Below are 12,500 nucleotides of genomic sequence, written 5' to 3'. Positions count from 1 at the left end.
CTAAGAAATGGCGTCGTCATTTCAGACGACAAAGATTTCCTGTTAGGTGTAACCATTCAAGGAAGTCCTACAGAGGATTTCACTATTCTCTGCATTGCCACTTGAATATGGACTTCTTTAACGGATTGGTACGTGTATGTTTGGATGTGGCGACGTTACATGAAAATAAACAGTTGTTCACATCTATCAGTTAATTTCGAAGAACATCTTCAGACTAGATGGCAGTGCCCCTCAACAGCACAATGAAATCGACTGGTGAATGAAGCATTATTACTGGTCGACATGTGCCCTTAATTGTCCCGTGACCTCAAGAAAGTCTTATATGTGCATCATTTTGTAGAAAAAGTGGTAGTAGTAGTAGAGGGAGTAATAGAAATAGTATAAGTAGTATCAGTAATAGTATTGGCATTGGCTCAAGCGTGAAACGGATGTACGATAATCGATCCCATATGTGTAAAATGATAGAACATCTTCACAACAAAGAGGACTAGTAGTGCTGTCACTGGCTCCAGTAAAGTTTTTGCTCTATATTACGAGTAAAGGTAACGATTTAAAGGTTATTAAAGAGAAGAAAGTGCGCGTGAATATAAACTATTGCCATCTTAACTCTATCATAGAACCACTGATATCAATATATAATAGATGGAAAGAAATAGAGTTCCCAAAACAAAAATATAAATGTGATTAGCAAAGTGTGGTTTCGATCTACGTACCTCCGGATCATGAGCCCAACACGCCACCACTACGCCACTCTGTTGTGAATATAGACAAAAAATGAAAATCTGATCATTTCGATCCACGAGCCTTTGGGTTATGAGCCCAACACGGTTTCACTACGGTACTCTGCTCTAAAAATGAGCTAATTTTTCTATTCAAACTACAACCCTGAGACACTTGAATCCAAATAATGCAGTCCGATATTTGATGATAATGCAAATAATATTACTTTTATTTCAGTAGCGTTCAAAAATTGGTAAGCTTCACTGGTAGATCAATCTGCATATACACTAATAAGTTGAAAGAAACCAAAAAGTGTTAAAAGTAAATGGCAACAGTCGCCTTCCACAATGGCACAACTGTCGCATCAAGTTCTCTCGAGGTCCTTCGCGACAAGACATCTCGATTTTTACTTTTGATTTCCGGTGCGCGCGCGAGTGTGCGTGTGTGTATGTGTGTGTGTGTGTGGGTGTGTGTTTGTGTGTGTGTGTGCGTGTGTGTGCGTATGTGTGCGTGTGTGTGTGTGTGTGTGTGTGCGCGTGTGTATGTGTGTGTGTGCGTGTGTGTGCTTGTGTGTGCGTGTGTGTGTGTGTGTGTGCGTGGGCGCGCGCTAGCGTGTGTGTATGTGAGTGTGTGTGTGCGTGTGTGTGTGTGTGTGTGTGTGTGTATGTGTGTTTGTGTGTGTGTGTGGCTTTGTGTATGTTTATTTATAAATTAATCGTTGCGTTGATAGTTCAATTTGTGAAGAAATATACAAATAAGTAAGTGAATATTAGTTAATTCTTTCAATGAAAGCCCTACTTAATTTATGGGTATCATAAAAGACCATTTCACGCAACTAATATAGAGAATGATAATAGAAAATTGATGGGAATTTAGCAAACATTTATACATACCATTTAAAGACCTTGAAAAGGCCTAGAGGAGAAAAATGAAGTAAGCAGCAGACTATGAGCAGGTACTAAAGTTACAAAAGAACCATGTACATGTAGAATAAAAACTTTTTTCAGGATTCATGAGTGTTTCAGTGTAAATATAGGAGTTCGGCAAGGCAGTTTGCCCTCACATATCCTGTTTCCATTATATACGGACATGGTAACAAGTAAAACAAGTGGAGTGAACTAGACACACCATTGTGTATCCAGCTGACGTCAATTCATGTTTTTCCTTGACTAATTTCATGCTTAATTTCTCTGGTCGATGTCCATGATGATAATGTTTTTTCCATTTTTATTGCAGGTGAGGAGAGTTGATTTTTTGTAAATACCTGTAGAGAATCTGATGAGGTTGATCTGGAAGACGTCTAAGGTAAGTCCTGAATGACTTTTCTTTTCTCTCTCGCTATACTATTTTCAAAGAAAATGTCCTTATAGTTATGACTACTGAAAATATTTAATCATACTCCCAAATTTTCATTAGTTTTATTTTATCATATGCGTTCTTCATAATGTTCTCTTCAGACTTCACTTCAACACTTTATATTTGTTTAACATTATTGATTTAATATTTTATTGACTTATTCATTTACATATATATATATATGTATATATATATATATATATATGTATATATATATATATATATGTATATATATATATAAATATATATATATATATATGTATATATATGTATATATAAATATATATATATATGTATATGTATATAAATATATATATATATATATATGTATATATATGTATATAAATATATATATATATATAATGTATATGTATATATATAAAGAATATATATATATCTATATACATATGTGTATATATATATATATATATATATATCTATATACATATATATATATATATATATATATATATATATATATATACATATATTGCACTTTTTCACTTTATAATTCGTTATTTATTTCTGTATGTATTTATCTATTTATTTATTCATTCATATATTTATTGATTTCTCTGATTATCTAACTACTTATATATTTTCACATTTATCTATTTATTTGTTTACTTACTTAGTTATGTATATGTTTGTTTTTGTTTTTATCTTATATATTAATTTCTATAGTTACCTAACTACTTATTTGTTTTTTTGTATATTTATCTAATTATTTCTCTATTTATTTATATATCTTTGTGTTTGTTTTTATTTTTGTCTTATTTATTTATTCATATTATTTATTCATTTATCTATTTATTCATTTTTATTTGTTTTTCTATTTACTTATCTATTTATCTATCGATTAATTTATTTTTTTATTTACAAACGGCTACAAAGAGAGATCTTACCGATAAGAGACCTTTATGTCAATAACTAGGCCGCATGCCCAGAAAAAATAGTTAAACGACAAAATGAATGAATGAACGAACCAGACAAGTGACAGGCGTTACAGCATATTGCTTAGATGTTTATCTAAATAAATCTTAAAAATTCCTACCGGACATACGAACATAAAGGATGAAGGAGACTGCAGGAGACAATTAGGCTTTCAATAGTCAGTTCTATGTCCGTTACCACCCGTGATTCCCAACCATAAAGTTATCTGTTTCTTAAAACAACTGATATTTTCAGCGCTCTCTACATGGTTACTAAGTCTATTCCATTCGCTGACCACCCTATCAGTAAACCAATTATTCCCTATTTTCTTCTTTAATCTAAATTTGTCCAGTTTATATACATAACTGTGAGTCCTGCCTTGTTGCCTTCATATGGTGACCTTGTTTGCATCACTCTTGTTAAAGCCTTTTATCCATTTGAACAACTCTCTCGGATCACCCCGCACTCTGCGTCTTTCCAAAGGGTTAAGTTAAGGTGCCTACGCCTCTCTTCGTAAGGTAAATGTCTGAGCCCATGTATCGTTTTGGTTATTCTCCTCTGTACTGATTCTAGTGAATTGATGTCCATTCTATAAGACGGAGACAAAAACTGTACCGCATAATCAAGCATGGGTCTAACTAACGCTAAATAAAGTTTGATTGTTACCCCTTCACTTCTGTTCGTAACCATCCTAGCAATGAAACCTAGAAATCTGTTAGCTTTATTCCTGACGCTAATGCACTATTTCCTGGATTTAAGGTCGGAATTCACTAGACCTCCCAAGTCTCGCTCTCACTCGATTTTCTCTAAAAGCGTTTTATCTAAGCTGTATCTATTTTCGGGGTTGTGCAGCCCTACGTTTAACACGGTGTAATTTGAGATATTGAAGTTCATTTACTATTTCACCAACCATGTGAACAATTTGTTTAGATCACCCTGAAGAATATCGGCGTCGTCTCCTGACCTAATTAGGCGTCCTATTCTAGTGTCCTCTGCAAACTTACTAACATCACTATCAATTACATTGTTCAAGTCGGTTATGTACATAATTAACAATAATGGACCCAGAACCGAGCCCTGGTGGCCCCCACTAGAAACACTTCCTTACCAGAATTTGACATCATTTATGGTAACCCGCTTTTTTCTGTCACTGATCCAAGCTCTAATCCATTCTAACACTTTTCCTCATACGCCATGGGCTTTGATTTTATCTGATAGTCCCTGGTGGGGCACCTTGTCGAACGCTTTACTGAAGTCAGGGTAAATAACATCCTAAGTATCATTGTTATCTGACGCCTTATATGCTTTAGTGTAAAAGGATAGAAGATTAGTCACGTATGACTTACCCTTGGAGAAACCATGCTGTGTGTCAAATTATGTCTCTCGATGTGTTCTCAGAGTCTAATAACTATCAATGATTCAAGTGTATTACCTATAACTGATGTCAAACATATTGGCCTGTAGTGACATGTAGACAATTTATCTCCCTTTTTAAAAACAGGAACGTTTGCCTGCCCCCAAGCAATAGGTACACAACCAGTGTCTACTGACTTATTAAGTATTTTTGTTAACTGGTCGCAGATTTCAAATTTACACTTTTTAAGCACTCACTGAAAAATTTCGTCTGGACCCGGGTATTTTGTAGCTTTATGTCTTTCAAACTGCTTGACTACTTCTACCTCACTAATGCTGATATTAGTCTATTTTGTTCATCCCCACAGAAAATCGGATCGCAGTCAGATGCCTTATATAACCTCTCCTTGGTAAATACCGAGAGAAAATATTTGTTAAACGCCTCACTCATTTTTTCCTCCGATTCTATCATGATATTTTCATAATCTTTAATTGGGCCTATCCTTTCCCTTTTTTTATTATTTTTTTTATTATTATTTTTTTTTTAACCAGCATTGCCATATCATTATGTTTGGATCTAAGGCGTATTTCCCCGTTTTTTTTTTTGTTTTTGTTTTTCTACGTAGTCCTCTTTTCATTCCGATCTCATGTTTCAGCCTGCCCGTCATCCATTTAGGAGTATTGCTATTCTTCCGTATTGACTTGAATGGATAAATTTATTTTGTGCATTTAGAATTAAATCTGTGAGATGACTATACATTTCATCCAAATCGTTCACCGGACTATTGACCACGCGCTTGCAAGTGACCTGACCCAAGGTACGCATACCCTCCGTGACCCGACCACTGACCACGCTAATGACGTCCAGACTGACTTTGTATCTGACCCCATTACAGCCCCTCGCTCAGTCTAGTGAGTAATCAAATGTCTTACATAGTTTCTTATTTTGTCAAAACTGGTTCTCCTGAACTCCGGTACTTCAACGTTATTTGTACTTTTTCATTCTTCCCAAATAACATTAATCTTGTTTCTGGACCCGGGTATAGCTTTAATCATTCAATCTGTTTGACTACTTGTACCTTACTAATGCTGATATTAGATATTTTACTTTCTTCATCCCCATTGAAAATCGGATTGCAGTCAGGTACTTTATATAACCTCTCCTTAGTGAACACCTCACTCATTTTTCCTCCGAATGTATTCCCTGTGTGTAAGCATGTAGTTATGGGAGCCTGTGTATGTATAATTAATAATTAGAATAAATCCATGTAAACAATTTGCGCTATAAGGAATTGTAAACACGCGTCGGACCTAATCCACGTGGAGTAGGCATCCTTGTTTTGTCGTTGGTCGAAGACCCTGGTGCGTTGTTTAGCGTACACATTTTGTTATTGGGAAAACATTATTCGTGAATTGAATATTTTATTTTCTGCCACCCTTTCCTAGAACAATATATATATATATATATATATATATATATATATATATATATATATATATATATATATATATATATATATTTATATATATATATATATATATCTTTTCTATGTTACGCACTAATAAGCGGTCGTCTGGATGCAGATTTCTGAGTAGAGTACTGAAGTTCATGGTGTTTTCCTCTAGACGTCCTTCGGCTCTAATTAGCCATCTTCAGGAGGTGTTGTCTGGTTGAATTGTTGACAGAGAATGACGCGTTTTGATCGTGTGGCGGTATATATCGGCGGAGAGCGGAGTGCCCAAACGTCCGCCCGCCAATCAGCGCGCGGGGTGCATCCTCTGTCTTCTCGTTGGTAACGACGTTTCAGGTTGCTGTTGTATATTGATAGCGGGTTTTTGATTGTAAATTAGCACCGCTTCTGTCATCTTTAGTCTTCTGGTGTCATTGTTTCTTTCAATGATGGCGGTGGTGCCTTCCATATGGTGTCTCTTAAGTGTTAGTCCATGCTCGTACAAGTAGTGTCTTCTTATGGCGCCGTCCTGCAGATGTGCTGAAATTCTCTTAGACAGTGTTGTAGTGGTTACGCCAATGGCGTCACCACTACAACACTATCCAAGAGAATTTCAGCACATCTGCAGGACGGCGCCATAAGAAGACACTACTTGTACGAGCATGGACCACTGATCTAGATATAACTGGATCACGGATCGCTGTCGAGATTATGAGGTCGGCGGCAGCCATGATGTTAGTACCAAAACAAAGTCGCGCCACGCGATCACTGATCTGATACAATTACAGTTCTCGGCAGCTTTCGCTCCCATATACATATTCAACGATCATTTTACAATGCCAACTTGTGCTGCATTCAACTGCACCAACCGGAGAAAAGGTGGATGTGAGCAGTCCTTCCACTCGTAAGTAAATTAAAGTTTTATTACCCAAAACATCCCGATACCCATCAACAAATGATGCGGCCATCAGGAGCCATAAAATGTTGCCCACCAACTGTTTTGTTAAGTGTTGTCATGTTAATGCTTTGTATTTATTATCGTAAGAAATAGAGATCTAGCAGCAACCCATTTGTCACGAATGTAATCGTGGCAATAGCAGGATAGATATTTATCATTTAAAAATATCTTATAAGGCTCAAACGCTGTCCAGAGCTGTGTAGGTGTATAGAACCAGTTGTTCTTCCTGATTACATGTGTAGGCTTTTTCTATATTGTGAAGTGTGAGGAATTCATATTAGATGGGCTGAATTACTATTCGGGGCCCGTTCAAAAATTATGTAACGTTTTTTCTGGTGAAATTCGACACCCCCCACCTCATGTAACATTGCGTAACACTGGGTGTTACATCTCCCTGTATTACATAACACTGATTACAACTAATTACAACTCGGCACCCCCATCAAGTGTAGGCCAGATCCGCCAAACACCCCTCCCCCTTGACTTCTCACCAAAACATACTCATTGTTATTTGTCCTGTGTGAAATTGTTTACGATTGCATCAAAGAATGAAACATGGTATGATGTTTTTGGATTTTTTTGCTCGATATTTATTGCTCGATCTGTTAAGGATATGCTATTTCAGTGCATAATTTATGACATAAATTAATAAATTAATATAAATAACCATTATTAGCGTTGCGTAGCGCTGTTGAAAACACCCCCACATCCTCGTAACGCATCGCATCTACCATGCACCCCCCCCCCAGCATTACATACTCTTTGAATGGCCCCTTACATGTTCACCACTTTAATGCGATATTTTACTATTTGAAACAATTTAGATCATAGATATGACAATTTCTCTATCTTTCCACATGTTCGACACAACCCCGGATTCTAACCACATCGTCAATTTGATCAAGTGTATCGTCACGTGCTTCTGCAAAATCAGGCTCCATCATATCTCCAAATTATATTCTCAAAAAGTAACCGGTGTCAAAGTGAGGAAGGAGTTATCAAAACTTGTTTTATTCAAGCACCAATAACGATAAGCAGTACAGTAATCAAATGTTATAGGGATATTTATTCCGTTAATTGCTAGTATAGAGCTATTATTATCCCTATAATATTTTGACTATATATCATTATCCCATTTGTTGTCTGTGTAACATTCCCTTGAAGTTATAATATATACTGGAATTATAATTTGTCAGTGCCAACTCATCCATATACATGCACAAGTTTATGTATATTTCTGCTAGAGGTAATAAATATCAATATATTGTTTTATTGTGATGATGCTATTTTGATATACACCTTGTATATGTATGTACGTATGTATGTATGTATGTATATGGAGGGCCCAGCAGCGACGAATTGTGTGGCCATTATATACCCAATCATGCTTGGATCACAGGCCACGAGAGTAACACGACAGCTCCCATGACACTGATCTAAAAATGGTGTTATAATGACCGGCAGAGCGGTTCACACTAGCTGTTTTGGTACTTCCATTATGGCGGCCATGTCCCGCCTGCCGGCCTCACTCCTGGGGCAGCCCACGGCCCGTATACGCTATCCAGGTGTTATATAGATCAGTGGCATGGACTAACACTTAAGAGACACCATATGGAAGGCACCACCGCCATCATTGAAAGAAACAATGACACCAGAAGACTAAAGATGACAGAAGCGGTGCTAATTTACAATCAAAAACCCGCTATCAATATACAACAGCAACCTGAAACGTCGTTACCAACGAGAAGACAGAGGATGCACCCCGCGCGCTGATTGGCGGGCGGACGTTTGGGCACTCCGCTCTCCGCCGATATATACCGCCACACGATCAAAACGCGTCATTCTCTGTCAACAATTCAACCAGACAACACCTCCTGAAGATGGCTAATTAGAGCCGAAGGACGTCTAGAGGAAAACACCATGGACTTCAGTACTCTACTCAGAAATCTGCATCCAGACGACCGCACATTAGTGCGTAACATAGAAAAGATATATATATATATATATATATATATATATATATATATATATATATATATATATATACATCACCATCCTCTCAACGGCTGGCAAGACGTTAGCACGCATTATGCTAATGAGATATTTCTCTCACATAGCTGAGAGGATCCTTCCTGAATCACAATGTGGTTTTCGGCGGGAGAGGTCAACCACAGATATGGTATATGTAGCACGTTTGCTCCAGGAGAAATGCAGAGAGCAGCATCAAAACCTGTACATAGATTTTGTAGACCTTACTAAAGCCTTTGACTCCGTCGACCGCCCCCTGCTTTGGAACCTACTTGCAAAGTTCGGTTGCCCTCCTAAATTTTTCTCTATAATCAGATCTGTGCACGATGGCACAAATGCAGTGGTTGTTGCTGGAGGGAGAAGATCAGATCCTTTCGAAGTATCAACTGGGGTTAAACAAGGCTGCGTTCTGGCACCAATCCTTTTCAACCTCTTTTACCGCGGTCGTAACCCAGGTATTCTACGCCAACGACGATGCAACTGGACTTGGAATAACCATCAACTACGGACTGGACGGCAACTCTTTCAACAATGCCAGAATGCGTGCAAAAACACGCACCTCCACCATCTCGGTCGTCGAGCTCCAGTATGCTGATGATGCTGTATTCGTCAGCCACACACAGCAAGGACTGAAGAGCACACTAGATGCTATTGTTGACTCTTACACTAGGGTAGGATTCGTGGTAAATACCAACAAGACCGAAGTGCTTTACCAACGCACTGGCCACAAAGCACCTGTAGATGACCCTAATATTGAGATTGATGGAAATACCCTAAAGGTTGTGTCACATTTTACTTACCTTGGATCAGTTATGTCCTCTGACTGCACAATCAATGATGAAATTACCCGCCGCATAGCTCTCGCTTCAACAGCTTTTGAAAGACTCTTATCGTGTCTTCTACAAACACAACCTGACCCTGTCCACCAAGCGGTCAGTTTACTTAGCTGTCTGTCTCTCAATCCTACTCTACGGATGTGAATCCTGGGCTACTTACAGGCATCACATTAAAAAGCTGGAGAGATTCCATATTCACTGCCTCCAACGAATCCTGGGAATCCACTGGTGGGATAAAATCCCCCACACAGCGATAAGGCAGCGTATGAATATACTTTGCCTCGAAGAAATCCTCATACAAAGGCAGCTCCGTTGGACTGACCACATCATCCGCCAACTCACCAATATACGAGTACATGGTTACTAAGTTTATTCCATTCATTGACCACCCTATTAGTAAACCAATTCTTGCCTATTTCCTTCTTAAATCTAAATTTGTCCAGTTTATACCCATTACTGCGAGTCCTGCCCTGTTATTTTATTATGATGACCTTGTTTGCTTCACCCCTGTTTGCTTCACCCCTTTGATCCACTTGAACACTTCTATTAGATAACCCCGCACTCTGCGTCTTTCCAGAGAGTGTAAGTTTAGGTGCGTAAGTCTCTCTTCGTATGGCAAATTTCCAAGTCCATGTATCATTTTGATCATTCTTCTCTGTACTGATTTTAGTGAATTGATGTCCTTTTTGTAGGACGGAGACCAAAACTGTACCGCATAGTCAAGGATGGGTCTAACTATCGCTAGATAGAGTTTGATAATTACCTCTGCACTTCTATTCATTACCGTCCTAGCAATGAAGCCTAATGCCCTGTTAGCTTTATTTCTGGCGCTAATGCACTGCTTCCTGGTTTTGAGGTGCGGACTCACCAGAACACCCAAGTCCATCTCGCACTCAGATTTTTCTAAAAACGTGTTATCTAAATTGTATCTATTTTTGGGGTTGTGTAGCCCTACGTTTAACACGCTACACTTAAGAGATATTGAAAATCATTTGCCATTTCACCGACCATGTTAACAATTTATTGAGATCATCCTGCAGAATCTCTGCGTTGTCTCCTGACCTAATTAGGCGTCCTATTTTAGTGTCGTCCGCAAACTTACTAACATCACTATTTATCCCATCGTCTAAGTCGTTTATGTACATAATGAACAATAAGGGACCCAAAACCGAGCCCTGGGGGACCCCGCTAGTAAGATTGCCCCACCTAGATTTTATTCCATTTATGGTGACCCGCTGTTTTCTGTTACTAATCAAAGCTCTAATCCATTCTAACACTTTTCCTCCTATGCCATGGGCTTTGATTTTATTTAGTAATCTCCGGTGTGGTACCTTGTCGAACGCTTTGCTAAAGTCAAGGTAAATAACATCGTAATTTTCATTTTTATTTGGCGCCTTATATACTTTAGTGTAAAAGGATAGAATATTAGTCACATGACTTACCCTTGGAGAAACCATGTTGTGAATCACGAATTAAATTATGCCCTTTGATGTGTTCTCCGAGTCTATTTACTCTTATTGATTCAAGCATTTTTCCTATAACCGATGTCAAACTGATTGGCCTGTAGTTGCATATAGACGATCTATCTCCCTTCTTAAAAACAGGTTTAGGAGTTTAATCTGGTCGGGGGTCGGCTCCTAAACCTCGGCCTCATCTGTCATGCCCTAAAAAAGCCCAGCCGTCACCAGAAGAGAGTGGAGATAGAGGTTCTCCTTGAGAACATCTACGCTCTAGAACACGAAGGTAAAGTCTCTACTTCCTCCAACCTTTCTGTCGAATTGTTGGCCGAAGCAGGTGAATCTCGAGGTTCCTATAGGAGTCGTCTGATTGATGCCAGCCTGAAGAAAGCCGCTAGAGAACTCCGGGAAAAAGAAGACATTGTTATAAGAAGAGCCGACAAATCTGCTGTGTTTGTTCTCCTTCCAAAATGTGAGTACTTACAAAAGATGGATATGATCTTGGGAGATGCCTCTAAATTTGAACAAATCTCCAGGGATCCTACCACCAAGTTGAAATCAAAGTGTAATGCCATAATTGATGCCATTAACGCCAAAACCGGGGGAACCCACCTTTCCCGCATTTCTGGGGACCATGGTCCTGGCTATGCTTATGGCAATGTGAAAACACATAAACCCAACTACCCGCTTAGACCTATTATCAGCCAAATCCCCACCCCGACCTACAACCTAGCAAAAACTCCAAACAGTCTTCTCTCTCCCTATACTCCCAGGACCTGGTTGCTCAAATCCCCTAAAGAGTTCATTGATTTACTCCACAGCAAAGAACCCACAGGCCTTATTGCATCTCCTGATGCCGAAAGCCTTTTTACTAACGTCCCCGTTGATGAGACAATAGACTTCATCTTGGACGAGGTCTACCGTTCCCACCATCAACACTTGGACATCCCGGAAAATTTGCTGCGTCTTCTGCTTGAAGCCTGCACCAAAGAGTCACCATTCCGTGGACCAGATGGAAAAATGTATAGGCAGGTGGACGGTGTGGCGATGGGGTCCCCACTTGGGGTCCTCTTTGCCAACTTTTACATGGGCCTGGTGGAGAGAAGAGTTCTTTCTGTTCCCCATCTTCGTCCTTTCACTTATGGTAGATATGTGGACGACATTTTTGTGGAGGTCAGAGACCGGAAATATCTCCAGGATTTACGTGACGGGTTTATAAGAAGCTCTTGCCTTAATTTCACTCTCGAGCTGCATGATGATGGGTCCTTACCCTTCTTAGATGTGTTTGTTAAGCCAGTTGATAGCAAATTCGTGACTTCAGTTCACGTCAAAGAAACTAATGAAGGAAGATGCCTGAACGCCGAAGGAGAATGTCCCACCTCTTATAAAAGAAGTGTCATCCGATCTT

This window comes from Oratosquilla oratoria, unplaced genomic scaffold (assembly GCF_046742065.1).
Source record: "Oratosquilla oratoria isolate Oo_2021 unplaced genomic scaffold, ASM4674206v1 SCAFFOLD138, whole genome shotgun sequence".
NCBI lineage: Eukaryota > Metazoa > Arthropoda > Malacostraca > Stomatopoda > Squillidae > Oratosquilla > Oratosquilla oratoria.
Note: the sequence above shows the minus strand (reverse complement) of the source record.